This window comes from Trichechus manatus, unplaced genomic scaffold, assembly GCF_000243295.1.
Source record: "Trichechus manatus latirostris isolate Lorelei unplaced genomic scaffold, TriManLat1.0 scaffold00024, whole genome shotgun sequence".
Lineage (NCBI taxonomy): Eukaryota > Metazoa > Chordata > Mammalia > Sirenia > Trichechidae > Trichechus > Trichechus manatus.
In genome coordinates this window covers 10,816,232-10,830,518 of record NW_004443960.1, presented here as the reverse complement: position 1 = coordinate 10,830,518, position 14,287 = coordinate 10,816,232, and the positions used below count along the sequence as shown (strand labels likewise).

General features: G+C 47.7%; 1 protein-coding gene across 2 annotated transcripts in view; it reads left to right on the top strand.

Moving 5' to 3' along the window:
- The window catches only part of LITAF (lipopolysaccharide induced TNF factor), a 50,910-nt gene continuing 36,623 nt past the window's right edge, over positions 1-14,287 (top strand). Inside the window, exon 1 of one of the 2 annotated variants that reach the window (XM_023728466.1) lies at positions 1-88. The gene's annotated coding sequence lies outside the window, so the exon portion shown is untranslated. Of the gene's footprint in view, positions 89-5,244; positions 5,428-14,287 lie in introns of those variants that run through there. The other variant, XM_023728467.1, reaches the window with a different exon arrangement.

Genomic DNA, 14,287 nt, shown 5'->3' with positions numbered 1-14,287 from the left:
CCGTCTACTTCCGAAAAATCAGCTTTTAAAAAGCCTACTCTGACACCTGTGGAGTCACCATGAGTTGGAATCGATCTGACAGCAACTGGTTTGGTTTTTTGGTTTTTCTTCTTTTCACCGTGCCCTTTCTCACTCCCACTGGTATTCTCCCTCCTGCCCTGCTCTGGCTGCGGGAGGGATGCGCATGCTGTGAAGGGCAGGGGCCCAGGGAGGGTACTTGCCACCTCCTTTCCCTCCTGTCGCCCCTCCAAGAAGGGTGCAGGGCCTCGCCCGGAAGCCAGAAGCAGCAGCTTTTCAGCTGTGAGGAGCCCCCGGCCTCCACGGGGGTCCCCAGGGTCTTTGAAGGCAGAGCTGACCTGAGCTATGTCCCACCCCTCCCTCTGCCCCTCCCAACCATTCTGCAGCAATGATGGCACTTGTCCCCTCTGCCTGGTGTTTGCCTATGTCACATGGCTTGTGCCGCCCTGGACCGCATTCTTCGGGAACAATGGGCCCTGTCACCACTCCACCAGTCGAGTCCACATTGCATAACTCAGCCCCCCGAGACCTGGCTTCGGAGATGCCAAGGACATGGGTTCCAGTCGTCCACGGTGGACAAGAGAGGAAGGGACGTCCCCCTGCCCTCGGGAGCCCTCAGGGACTGCCAGGGAGACAGACCCCCTCCCAGCGCCCTTGTGTCTTGAGTCTCTGGCTGGCCGGTTCCCGGAGGAGAGGAAGTCCGCTTTCCTGCATTGCTCCTGCTTCCTGACATGGGGCACCTGGGTCACAGATGTTTCGCATCCAACGACCATAGAAGTGCTAGTGACTCACTACCAAGCCCCCGCAGCCCCCCCGCTGGCTGCCAGTTCCTCAGAAAGCCGTGGGTTTCTGAGAGCAGCTTGGCAGAGTATTTCAGGGGTCTGGAAACAAAGCCACATTTCTGCCCAGCAATCACACTTCTGGGAACTTGCCCTGAAGGAAAGAATCCTAAAAAAAAAGGAAAATGTCACACAGAGCAATATTTATTGCAGTGACATTTATAGTAGGAAGTCATTGGACACAATGTGTCTGTTTAATCGGCTTAGTGGATCATTAAGTAGCCGTTTAAATCAATTATACCTTCATGCAGTGCTGGTGGGAATGCAACATGCTGCAGTCACTGTGACAATTCCTCCAAAAGTTGAACGTGGAATTACCGTATGATCCAGCAATTCCACCCCTGGGTATATACCCAAAAGAACTGAAAGCATAGAATAAGAGATTGTACACCAATGTTCATAGCAACATTATTCACAATAGCTGAAAGATGGAAACAACCCGTGTCCATCAACAGACAAATGAATAAACAAAATGTGGTCTATCCATACAATGGAATATTACTCAGCCATAAAAAGAAATGAAGTCGTGATACATAAGCTACAACATGGATGAACCTTGAAAATACCATGCTGAGTGAAATGTCACTCACAAAAGGACAGCTGTTATATGATCCCACTTATACGAAATACTTAGAATAGGCAAATGCATAGAGACAAAAGGTGGTTAGTGGTTAGCAGGGACTGGGTGCGGGAGGAAATAGGGACTGCCCATGAACTGGAATTGACTGGAAGGCAGCCGGTTTGGATTTTTGGTAATGGGTACCCAGTTTCCTTTTGGGGTGAGTAAAATGATTTGTAACTAAGATAGTGGTGATGGGTGCACAGCATTGTGAATGTAATTAATGCTACGGATTGTAGACTTAAAAATGGTGAAAATGGCAAATTTTTTGTACGTACTTTACCATGCTAAATGAAAAAAAATTAATGGAATTTTTAGAGATTTATCAAAATGGAAGATACTTATGACAGAATGCTAAGCTGAAGACAAAATTGCCCATACACCAGGTGGTTGGGTTCGATGGGGAGCTAGGAGTGGCTCCCACTGTGGGTGTTCCTAATGTTCCATGACATGGTCACATTGCTCCATGTGACAGGGAAAGCAGCCCTTGACCTCGTGCGGAGGGGGTTCAGCCCCACCTCCAGCTGGCAGCCGTGTCTCCAGGGCTCCGCCAGCTTCCCTCCTCCCTGGTCCCCCTTTCTGTGTTACTAATGAAAGGCTGACAGTGGAGCGCCTGTTCCATTTCCAAAAATGAAGACTGACGTCTTAAGTCGTGTTTCCTTTCTGGATGATGGCGTGGATTTCTGGAGGCGAAGGCTAGGACGTGCGGAAGAAAACCAGGGAGGCGGTGAAGCCCCCGGGAGCAGAGCCCTCCGGGCAGGGATTTGGTCTTTTTTTTTTTTGTCAAAAACTTGCTGACAGCTCGAACAGCACCACCCCTCTCCTGGAGATGGGGCAAACCAAACCAACCAACCAACCCACCAACCAAACCTGTTGCAGTCAGGTGGATTCCAACTCATAGCCACCCTATAGGACAGAGCAGAACTACCCCATAGGGTTTCCGAGGAGCTGCTGGTGGATTCTAACTGCTGACCTTTTGGTTAGGAGCCCAGCTCTTAACCATTGTGCCACCAGGGCTCTGGAGATGGGGCAAGGATGTTTATGTTTTCTAGAAGGTTTAGAAGGTCTTTATTTTATTGCAAAAGTAATACAGGCTCATTGTTTAAAAAGAACAACAACAAATAGTCTGGCCTTGTATAAAGTAAAGCTCCCACTGGCCAGCCCGTCTTCCTTTTTAGAGGGAAACTCCCCTAACTGCTTGCGTCCTTTCTCTGAGATATTTTCCGTATCAGGCACTTTCAAACTTTTTTTGAGTACAGCCTGCAGTGAGAAATGATTTCACACGGTGACCTGGGACACAGGGACATTCACATATAACCAAAACAGAAGTTTTATGAAACAGTACTTAGTACATGGAATTCCCTCAGGGGTTTTCTGTTTGATTCCATTCCTTAAAAAAGAAAGGCTAGGTGATGTTCTGCTGTGTATATTCTCAACAACAACAAAAATAAAATAAATTAGAAAGATGGGGGCTGGGAGGAGGGGAGAAAGGGGAGCTGTTGCTTAAGGACTGAGTTTTTGTTTTAAAAAAAAAAAAGCCCGTTACTGTTGAGTCAATTCTGACTCATAGCGACCCTATAGGACAGAGCAGAACTGCCCCACAGAGTTTCCAAGGGGCACCTGGTGGATTCAAACTGCCAACATTTTGGTTAGCAGCCTAAAGGTCAACTCAACGGCAATGGATTTTTTTTTCTTTTAAACGAAAACTCGGTCCTTAAGCAACAAATGGATGATGGTGATCATTGTGTAACCTGGTGAACAGAATTAATGCTGGTGACTTGTACACGCAGAAGGGATTAAAATGGAAAATTATATGTATATATTTTACCACAATAACATTAAGAAAATAAAACAAATAAACAAAAAATGGACAACATTTACCAAAAAAAAAAAAAAAAAAAGAAGGAAGGAAGGTAGGCGGCTGGTCATACTATTACCAGCTGTGTGGAGCAGTTCCCACTCATGGCGACCCCATGTGTGTCAGAGTAGAACTGTGCTCCACAGGGTTTTCGATGGCTGAGTTTTTTGGAAGTAGATCACCAGGTCTTTCTTCTGAGGTGCCTCTGGGTGGACTCAAACCTCGAACCTTTCAGTTAACAGTGTAGCAGGTTAACCGTTTGCACCACCCAGTCAAATGATTTCGTGCCCCCGTGAATGGCAGGACCTGCAGTGAGACAGCCGCTCTAGATATACACAATGTCAGTGGGCCACTACCCCTGCTGCACAGCTTGCTTTTGCACCTAAAGAAGATTTCAGCGCCCTCTGTCCATAACTACACACTCAGGGTTGCTTCTTCCTCTTCACACAGCAGAGCCCTTGACTGAGTGGTTTCCTGCGATGTATTTGTCCGGCTCTTTCTTCATGGCGCTTTGTGTTGCTCCTACTTTGGAGCTGTCTCCAGCATGGTTGCGTGGAACATCCCATCGGCCCACAGTATGAAGATGTTTGTGCATTGAATTCCCAGCGTGGAATTGCAGGGTCAAAACACCCGCACCTCTCACGCATCTCGATGTTGCTGCAAATGTCCCAGGGAAGGGGCCCTCGAGGTGTGCTTTTGGGGGCTTAGAGGATCCTTGGCTCCCTTCCCCACAGCGCCCTATGCCGGATAACCTCACAAGACTTAGTTTCTGTTTTGTTTCTCAACCTCTTTGTGATGCTGGGAAATGCAGTAAGAGCTTTAGAAATGAATTGGCCCCAACTCTCTTCTCCATTCTCCTCCTTTGCTTCCTTTTTGGTCACTCCAGGGCTTAGGAGGAGTGGACCTCCCCCAGCCCTGATTCCTTGATTCCAAAACTTTTCCACAAAGCCTGCCTTCCTGCTGGGGCCCTTGGCCCTTTTATTTTCTGATTTGGCCAGTGCACACACATGCACACAAATTGGAATGGGACCCGGCGGCGGCTGTGGACTAGAATGGACCCTGATTTTAAAAAGAGGATATTCTTGGTTTAGAAAGTGGTAGGCCTAGTAACTGACATTTAGCCCTGGCCAGGAGGGAGGAGGAAATCTTAAAGGCCTTTGCCCGGGGTGGTGGTGGCAGGGTTTCCAAGTATCTCTTCCCCATTTCAGTGTCTAACTGAACCACTGGCGTTGATTGTGTGCCAGGCACGGTGCCAGGTGCGTCCTTCATTAGTCCACCTCATGCTCGCCACCATGCTGGAGGAGTCTGGAAGGAAGGGAACCGGCCGAGGTCCTGCTGCCCGGAAGGGGCCAATAGGGACTTCAGCTCAGGCTGGGTGCCGGACATGAGGTCCAAGTCATCACCATTTCCCAGACCATTTCCTCAAACCAAAGAGGCCTGACTGCTGCCCCTAAGCCCTGGTCAGACCCTCAGGAGGCAATCGGAGGCTGTTGTCCCTAACCTCGCCCAAATGCGCATCACCCGGCCTGCATGCACAGGCCCACAGGCACACACACCACCACCACCCCAGCCCTCATGCACAGACCCCCCGCAACATGCACCCCCCCGACCCGCGCAGGCCCCCCTGCCTGCACGCACAGACCCTCGACCAGCAAGCACAGACCCGTCTGAACACACAACCCCTGCCCACATGCACAGACCCCCAACGCACATGCACAGCCCCCCGACCCGACAGGCCCGTCTCCATGCACAGACCCCCCGACCAGCAACGCACAGATCCCTCTGTATGCACACCACCCATATGCACCCGCCCATATGCACAGCCCCCCTGCCCGCCTACGCTTCTTCTGGGCGAGGAAACAGAAACCGGCTTTGAAACCGCGGTGACCAGCCCTGGTAAGCTGATGGACAAGCGCTGGTGTTCACGGTCACATTCCAGGAAACAGACAGCAGCCCAGCGATGGTGTACTTGAAGAAAACCCCAGACAAGGAAGTCCCTGTGAGAGCTGAGAGCCTCGTGGGGGCAAGGACAGAAGAGGCACAGCACCTAGAGGGACAGTGGGTGCCCCGAGCCAGGGACGGAGCCCTGTGTGGTGAGTCAGGCACGGGGGGGGCTCACCCCAACTCAGACACCAGCTGCAGAGCATTGCAGCTCCCAGCCCCTGTCCGGGCCTCAGCTATAAAACAAGGACCTGGACTGGGGGTTGGGGGAAGTTGGCAGCTGGCTCCCTTTCAGACTGGGTAGGGCAGGGGCTTGCTTCAACTCACGCAGAACCGCTGATCTCTGCTTCCTGGGTTGGGCTTGGCGTGAGACTGTGTTGGAAGGAAAGTTACTAAGTTTCAACAGCCTGAAAGCCATAGGTCTGGGCAATCCAGAAGGTTCTAAGCACCAAGGAGCTATCCACAGCCTGGTGGCTAAGCATGGATTTGGAGCTGTGGGTTCAAATCCCACTGCTGCCATGTACTAGCTGTGTGACCTTAGGTAACTTGTTTAACCTCTCTGGGCCTCAGCTGCTACATCTATAAAGTGGGGATGAGAATACGCCTGTCATAGGGTTGTCATTAGAGCAGTGCATAATGTGAACACTAGTTAAATAAACGCGGTTCTGTGATTCATACCCCGTCCCCACAGGGGCTGGGACTGGATCTCAGAGAACGAAGTCGTTCTGTGCCAGGAAGTCGTGCATTTCCCAGAGGTGGCCATGGAAAGAGGCTACAGTGAGAAGAGCCAGCCGATGATTCCAAAGTCACAGGATACTTACTTCTTGATTTATTGTCTGTCTCCCCAACCCCTAGCCAGAACATAAACTCCAGGGGAGCCAGGACCTTGCCCCTTATCCTGTCACTGTAGTCCTAGCCCCCCAGGACTGTGCCTGGCCCCCAGGACATATCAGCTGAAGGAGTGAGAAAACTGTATGGCAACCTCAGGAGTCAGCCAGACCCAGTTCAAATCCTACTCCAGTCACCCTCTCACTGTGTGACTCAGGGCATGTTGCTTAACCTCTCTGGGCCTCAGTTTCCTTATCTGTAAAACAGGTGGGTTACTGCAAGGAGAAAAATGAAATAATACATGTAAAAGTCCAGTGGGGGCTCAGCCAGTCATCACTGTATGTTGTTGTTGTTGGGTGCAGTTGAGTCGGCTCAGACTCATGGTGACGTTGCGTATACAACATAATAAAACGTTGCCTGGTCTTGCACTATCTTCATGATTGTTAATATGCTCAAATCCATTGCTGTGGCCACTGCTGAGTGCCTTCCACCTAGGGGCTCATCTTCCAGCAGTGTATCAGACAATATTCTGTTGTGACCCATAGGATGGTCACTGGCTAATTTTTGGAAGTAGACCACTAGGACTTTCTTTATAGTCTGTCTTAGTCTGAAAGCTCCCCTGAAACTTGGCCACCATGGATGACCCTCCTAGTACTAAAATACTGGTGGCATAGCTTCCAGTATCACAGCCGTACACAAGCCACCAGGGGAGGACAAATGGACACACAGGTGGTGGTTATCATCATGTTGTTAGGTGCTGTGGAGTCGGTTCCGACTCATGATGGCCCCATGTACAACAGAACAAACACTGTCCCATCCTGCGCCATCCTCACGATCGTTGGTATGTTTGAGCCCATTGTTGCAGCTACCGTGTCAATCCATCTTACTAAGGGTCTTCCTCTTTTTCGCCGACCGTCTACTTTACCAAGCATGATGTCCTTCTCCAGGGACTGGTCCTTCCTGATAACATGTCCAAAGTGCGTGAGACGAAGTCTTGCCGTCCTCAGTTCTAAGGAGCATTCTGGCTGTACTTCTTCCAAGACAGATTTATTTGTTCTTCTGGCAGTCTATGGTATATTCAGTATTCTTCACCAACACCATAATTCAAATGCATCGATTCTTCTTCAGTCTTCCTTATTCACTCTACAGCTTTCGCATGCATATGAGGTGATTGAAAACACCATGGGTTAGGTCAGGCGCACCTTAGTCCTCAAGGTAACGTCTTTGCTTTTTTTTTTTTATTTTTATTTTTTTTTGTTTTATTTTTTAATTGTCCTTCAGGTGAAGGCTTACAGAACAAATAGTTTCTCATGAAACAGTAGTACACATATTGTTTTATGACATTGGTTAACAACCCCACAACATGTCAACCCTCTAACTTCTCAACCTTTTTTTTTTTGGTGAAAATACACATAGCCAAAGATACACCATTTCAAAAATTTTTACATGCACAGTTCAGTGACATTGACTGCGCTCTTCCAATTGTGCTGTTATTCTCACTTAAGATGATGGCTTACAGAACAAAATAGTTTCTCATTTAACAGTTACTACAAATGTTGCCCTATGACAATGGTTAACAATCTCACAACACATCAACAATATCCTTACTCAATCTTGGGTTCCCTATCACCAGCTTCCTTGTCCCCTTCTGCCTTCTGGCCCTTGTCACTGGACTCCTGTACCTCGTTAGTCTCATTTGGTTTTATGGGGCTGTCCACTCCCAGGCTGAACGGTGAACTCGGAGGTAACTTCACCACTGAGCTAAAAGGGTGTCTTGGGGCCATACTCTCGAGGTTTCTCCAGTCTCCTTTAGGCCAGTAAATCTGGTCTTTTTTTTTTTTTGTGAGTTAGAATTATGCTCTACATTCTTCCCCAGTTCTGTCCAGAACCCTCTGTTGTGATCCTGGTCAGAGCAGTCAGTGGTGGTAGCCGGGCACCATCTAGCTGTACTGGACTCAGTCCGGTGGAGGCCTTGCTAGCTGTGGACAATTAGTCCTTGAGACTAATCTTTTCCTTGTATCCTGTTCTCTTCATTCTCCCCTGCTCCCGAAGGGATGAGACCAGTGGAGTATCTTAGATGGCCGCTCACAGGCTTTTAAGACCCCAGACACTACTCACCAAGGTAGAATGTAGAGCATTGTCTTTATAAGCTGTGTCATGCCAATTGAGCTAAACATCTTTGCTTTTTAACACTTGAAAGAGGTCTTTTGTAGCAGATTTGCCCAATGCAATAAGTCGCTTGATTTCTTGACCGCTGCTTCCATGGGCGTTGATTACCATTATGTCAAAACCAAAAACCAAACCCGCTGCCGTCAAGACGATTTTGACTCATTACAACCCTATAGGACAGAGTAGAACTGCTCCCATAGGGTTTCCAAGGCTGTAAATCTTCACCGAAGCCAACTGCCACATCTTTCTCCTGTGGAGCAGCTGGTGGGTTTGAACCACTGACCTTTCTGTTAGCAGTCAAACTCTTTAACCACTGCACCAGCAGGGCTCCTTTATCATTATGTGGCAGGGGCTAATTCTGCATCCTTTGCCAATTGCTGTGGCCTGAGTATGTCTTGTAAAATAGAAACACAGGCAAGCAGGGTGACCCCTGCAGTCTGGAGGAGGACATCTGGTTGCTGTTAGTAAGGGGGCCAGGCCTCAAACGTCCAAGGATGCATTTTTCCTGCGGTTTATGAGGCCCTGAAGCAGGCAGACTAGGCCTGTGTCTAGGCAGGCCAGGAAAGGCTCTGCCTGCCACTCCAGGGACCACTCCTCCCAGAGTGCCTGTGAAGACAGAGGCCTGGGCTGTTCCGGGATGGTCTCCCGCCCTTCTGGGGGAAAGGCTGACCTACGTAATTACAGGCCCGGGAAGCACACCTGGGCCTCCACCTGGGCTAGGGGCTGCGGGTGCCATCGCCTGCAGACGGGGATCAGGGACAGCCTGCTGACTCGGGCCTCCTGCTCTGGCCACAAGTAGACCTTGTAGGTAAGTTGCCTGATAGAATACAGGACGCTCAGTTAAATGTAAGTTTTAGTTGAAGTATGTCCAGTGCAATATTTGGGACCTTTTGCAAGTCTGCAATATTTGGGACATACGTATACTCAAAAAGCATGTGCTGTTTATCTGAAATTCAAATTTAACTGGGCGTTGTGTATTTTTACAGACTAAATCTGGCAACCCTACTCAAATACCTCCTCCCACCCCTGAGGTCACCCCGATTTCGGCCCCATCTGGGCAGCAGTAGAAACAAGGGGCTCCTCCAGAGCCAGGGGCTGGGCAAGGCCAGCCGGCCACAAGGGGCTCCTCCAGAGCCAGGGGCTGGGCAAGGCCAGCCGGCCAGGATCTGGGCGCCAGACAGGGTGCAAACCCCTGAGCCTCAGTTTCCCCATCTCCATAACTCAGCAGTAAGAATCGCAAAATGAATCGCCAAAGGATCCCAGGGCTTTTGTGAGGATGCGTGACGTGGATGTGAAACGTGTTTTGGAAATAAAAAGGTGTTATGGAAACATTAGTTACCAGAATTTGTTGTTGTGGTTAACACAGACCAGTTAGTGGGGGCTTTTTCTGGCAACTGGGTGCTTGCCTTTTTTGCAAATTAGATTTAAAAAAAAAATGTATTGTGATGAGTCTATAATAACAAAACTTTGCCATTTCAATGATTTTTACGTGTACAATTTCGCGCTATTAATTACTTTTATCATGTTCTGCAACTGTAACTGGTGTTTCCAAATTATTCCATCACCTTTAACAGAAGCTCAGTGCCCCCCAAGGAATGATTCCTTCCTTCCGCCTCCCTACCACCTCTGGTAACCATTAATATAAACTTTTGTCTCTATACATTTGCCCGTTCTAGACAGTTCACATAAGTGGAAGCAGACAATATTTGTCCTTTTGTGACTGACTATATTCTGGCATAGTGGTTAAGAGCTTGGCTGCTAACCAAAAGGTCAGCAGTTTGAATCCACCAGCTGCTCTTTGGAAACCCTATGGGGCACTTCTACTCTGTCCTACAGGGTCGCTATGAGTCAGAATTAACTCGACGGCAATGGTGTTTTTTGTTTTCGTTTTTTTTTTTTAATTTCACTCAGCATAATATTTTCAAAGTTCATCTATGTTGTGGCATGTATTAGGACTCCATTTCTCTTCATGGCTGTGTAGTATTCCATTGCGTAGATAGACCACATTGTGTTTATCCATTCCTCTGTCGATGGACACTTGGGTTGTTTACACCATTTGGCTGTTGTGAACAGTGCTGTAATAAACATTGATGTCCAAGTTTCTGTTTGCATTCCTACTTCCCATTCTTTTGGGTATATACCTAGGAGTGGAATTGCTGGATCATATGATAGTTCTATGTTTAACTTTTTGAGGACCCTCAAAACTGTTTTCCACAGCAGAAGTACCATTTTACATTCCCACCAGCGATGGATGAGGGTTCTGCCAATCAGATTTTTAACACAAGCCATTTGTGTTTGTTGTTGAAACATTAGAACGTGGAGAGTAGGCAAATGAGAGAGACAGAGAGAAACAAAACCAAACCAAACCTAGCTCGCATCACTCAAGGCAACTATTTCTAATGTTCTTCATCCCTGAAAAAGTTTGAAAACTTTCTTCCAGAGCTGTGCATGCGTTTTAACAAAAAGGGATCCTATTCTGCAGTTTTTTAAGCAGCCTGTTTTTCTCCCCTGGCTGCTGCCATTTCTGAAATTTCCGAAAAGACCCAGAAGAATATTTACCACCCTTTCTACCCAGCCTGTGTGATGCCAGGGGTATCAACGTATGGGGCATCCTCTTCCCAGACCCCATTCTGGCCCCTTCTCAGGTTAGAACAGAGCTGCAAAGTCTTCAGTGGGAAAAAGAGACAGTCCACACATATCGCATAACCCTATGTGGGTTAAAACTCACCATTTGAACCATTTAAACGTGTACAATTCAGTGGGTTTTTTTTTTTTTTTAGTATATTCATAATGTTGTGCGGCCGTCACCACTGTCATTTTCCGGAACATTTTCATCAACCCAAAAAGAAACCCCACACCCATTAGCAGTCGCTCCCCATCTTCCTCTCCCTCAGCCCCTGGCAAGCACTAATGTACTTTCTGTCTCTATGGATTTGCCTGTTCTGGACCGTTCATACAAATGGGATCATAGTATGTGACCTTTTCTGTCTGGCGTCTTTCGAGGTTCATCCATGTTGTAGCATGCATCTATTAATACTTCTTTTTTATGGCTGAATAACACACCATTGTATGGTTATACCACATTGTATCCATTCATCAGTTGATGGACATTTGAGTTGCTTCCATGTTTTTGACTGTTATGACTAATGCTGCTATGAACATTCGTGTATGATTTTTTTATGTGATCGCATGTTTTCTTGAGTATATACATAGGAATAGAGTTGTTGGGTCATATGGTAACTCTGTGTTTAACTTTTTGAAGAACTACCAGACTGTTTGCCACACAGCAGCTGCACCATTTTACATTCCCATTAGCAGTGTACGAGGGTTCCAATTTCTTCACATCCTCACTAACTCATGTTTTCTTTGTGTTTTTCTTTCTTTCCTTTTTTTTTAAATAGCTGTCCTACTGTATGTGAAATAGTATCTCATTGTGGTTTCAATTTGCATTTCCCTAATGACTTTGAGCATCTTTTTATGTACTTATTAGCCATGTGTATATCTTCTTTGGAGAAATGTCTATTCAAGTCCTTTGGCTTTTTTTTAAATTTTTTTTTTGTGTTGTTGTTGTTGACTTGTCAGCGTTCTTTACATATTCTGGATACAAGTCCCTTATTAGATATATGATTTGCAGATGTTTTCTCCCATTTCGTGGGTTGTCTTTTCACTTTCTTGACTGTGTCCCTTTATGCACAGTTTTTTAATTTTGATGAAGTTCCATTTATCTGTTTTTTTTTTCTTTTGTTGCTTGTGCTTTTGGTGTCGTATTTAAGAAATCATTGCCTAATCCAAATTCATGAAGATATACACTTTTATTTCTAATCTGTATGCCTTTTATTTCTTTTTCTTGCCTAATTGCCCTGCCTACAACCTCCAGTACAGTATTGACTAGAAGTAGCCAAAGCAGATATCCTTGTCTTGTTCCTGATCTTAGGGGAAAAGCTTTCAGTCTTTCACCATCTCACTATGAAGTTAGCTGTTGGGTTTTTATAAATGCCTTTATCAGGCTGAGGAAGTTCCCTTTTATTTCTAGTTTGCTAAGAGTTTTATCATGAAAGGGTGTTAAATTTTGTCAAATGCTTTTCTGCGTCTGTCAAGATGATCATATGGCCGCTTTACTTATGCCTTGCCTAGAAGCCTTGGGTTGGAAATTCAACTTCTGTGGTTTTTAGGGGATTAAAAAAAGAGTTACGGTTTTACAGCTCTCCCCATAAATAATCGCAAGCTGGCAGCTGCGGTAAGTGTTTAGGACACGTGAAAACAAAGCCACCTTCTGTTGTGGCTCAGTAGTTGGGGGGAAAAAATGAATGAAAACGTGGTAGCATTCAGTAAAAGACAAAAGAAAATTCAGGTTTGTAGTTGATTTTCCCTCTGCAGAATTAAAAAAAGAAAAGAAAGAAAGAAAATAAATTAGGTGGATTCTGAGAATTTGCATAGGACTGATTCTTGAACACTTTGCTCTGGAGGGCTTGCATCTCACCAGCGATGGTCCAAAGTAAATTCTGGTTTAATTTCAGGATAATTGGTCCTTCTATCCGCCATGGTTGTACCCTGAGAATGGAGAACGGCAAAGGTTGGGCATAACCTGGCTTCCTCTATAGTTTCAAACGATAGAGCTGCCCTCACTAATAACAGCCACCTGGCAACTCCCCATGCTGGGGAGGACTTGGAAATCCTCCTCCTACAAGTTAGTAATACTTCCACCGCTGCTTGTAGCTGGGTCGGCATGGTAGAAGGTGGCGAGAGCTTTGGGCTGGGGCAGAGGGGACAGCTGTAGACCCAGTCCTGGCACCAGTTTGCTGTTTGAGCTTGGGCAAGTCACTTTCCCTGTGTGAGTCTCACCGTCTTTACTGTCCTAGTGTAAAGGCAGGGGTTTGGATAACCAGACGGCTCTAACATCCAGGTCTGTGAGTCCACATGGGTCTTGAAGGTTCCCTGCCCAGCTGGCGTTTCTCTGGATGGTCCCATTAGGGTTCTGCTCATCTCCAGGACTCTGTGTACTCTTAAAGCCGCGAATGTGCCTCAGTGCCCCATAATGACTTCCCAGAGGCCCTGTAGGGGGATAGGACTGCTGTTATTACTGTAGCAGGCAGACGGGCCCTCGTCAGACAGGGGCGAGTTGAGCGGATGTTGAAACCAGAGGTACTGATTTCCAGAGCTTTCTGTGATGGAGTGGGACTGCCCTTCCAGGGGTCACAGTCCACCCAGGGGGACACAAAGTAGTAAGACAGCTGACAAGTTTTGTTTAACACTCGTTGTTGGGTGCCATGATGTTATTCCAACTCATAGCGACCCCATGTAACAGAGTAGAACTGCCCCATAGGGTGTCCTTGGCTGTAATCTTTACAGGTCACCAGGCTTTTTCTCCTGTGGAGCAGCCCAGCGCTTAACCTTTGTGCTACCAGGGCTCCTATTTTAATGCTTAACCTGTGTTAAACCCTCTACCAGAATGATCTCAGTTAATTCTCAATAGACCTTATTAGATAGCTATTATTGTGCCCATTTTACAGACAGGAAGCTGAGGCCCAGAGAGGGCCCTGCGTTGTCTGAATGCGTCTGAATTTACGGAGAGAGAAGGGCCCACTCCCGGAGGGCAGGGAGCACCTCAGCTTGGAATCTGGGACTCGAGGTTGGTGGTCCACGGGGTATTATGGTGGGGAAGGCAAAGGAATGCTGGAGATGGGGTGGGGGCGGGGGGGAGTCCCCCGGGAAGTGGGGAGAGCAGGGGGCGAAATATCAGGAGGGGAGCGTCAGGGCTGTCCCTGTCACTGGGCGGGACAGGATGTGCAGGAGCCCATACGAAACGGGAACCGCCAGGATAGGGTAACCGGGGGACTTCGAAGACAGCGCCAGGGGTCTGGGGTGTGACTTGGGGATGTTCAAGGGCGACGGGCGATCCGAGGGGTGGAGGGGAAGGGGAGAAGCCGAAGCGTCGGTGGTCGCCGGCGGGGTCTGCGGGCGCAGCGAGCAGCAGGGATGCGGGCCCGGCGGCGGGACGGCCGCCCTGGGCAGCGC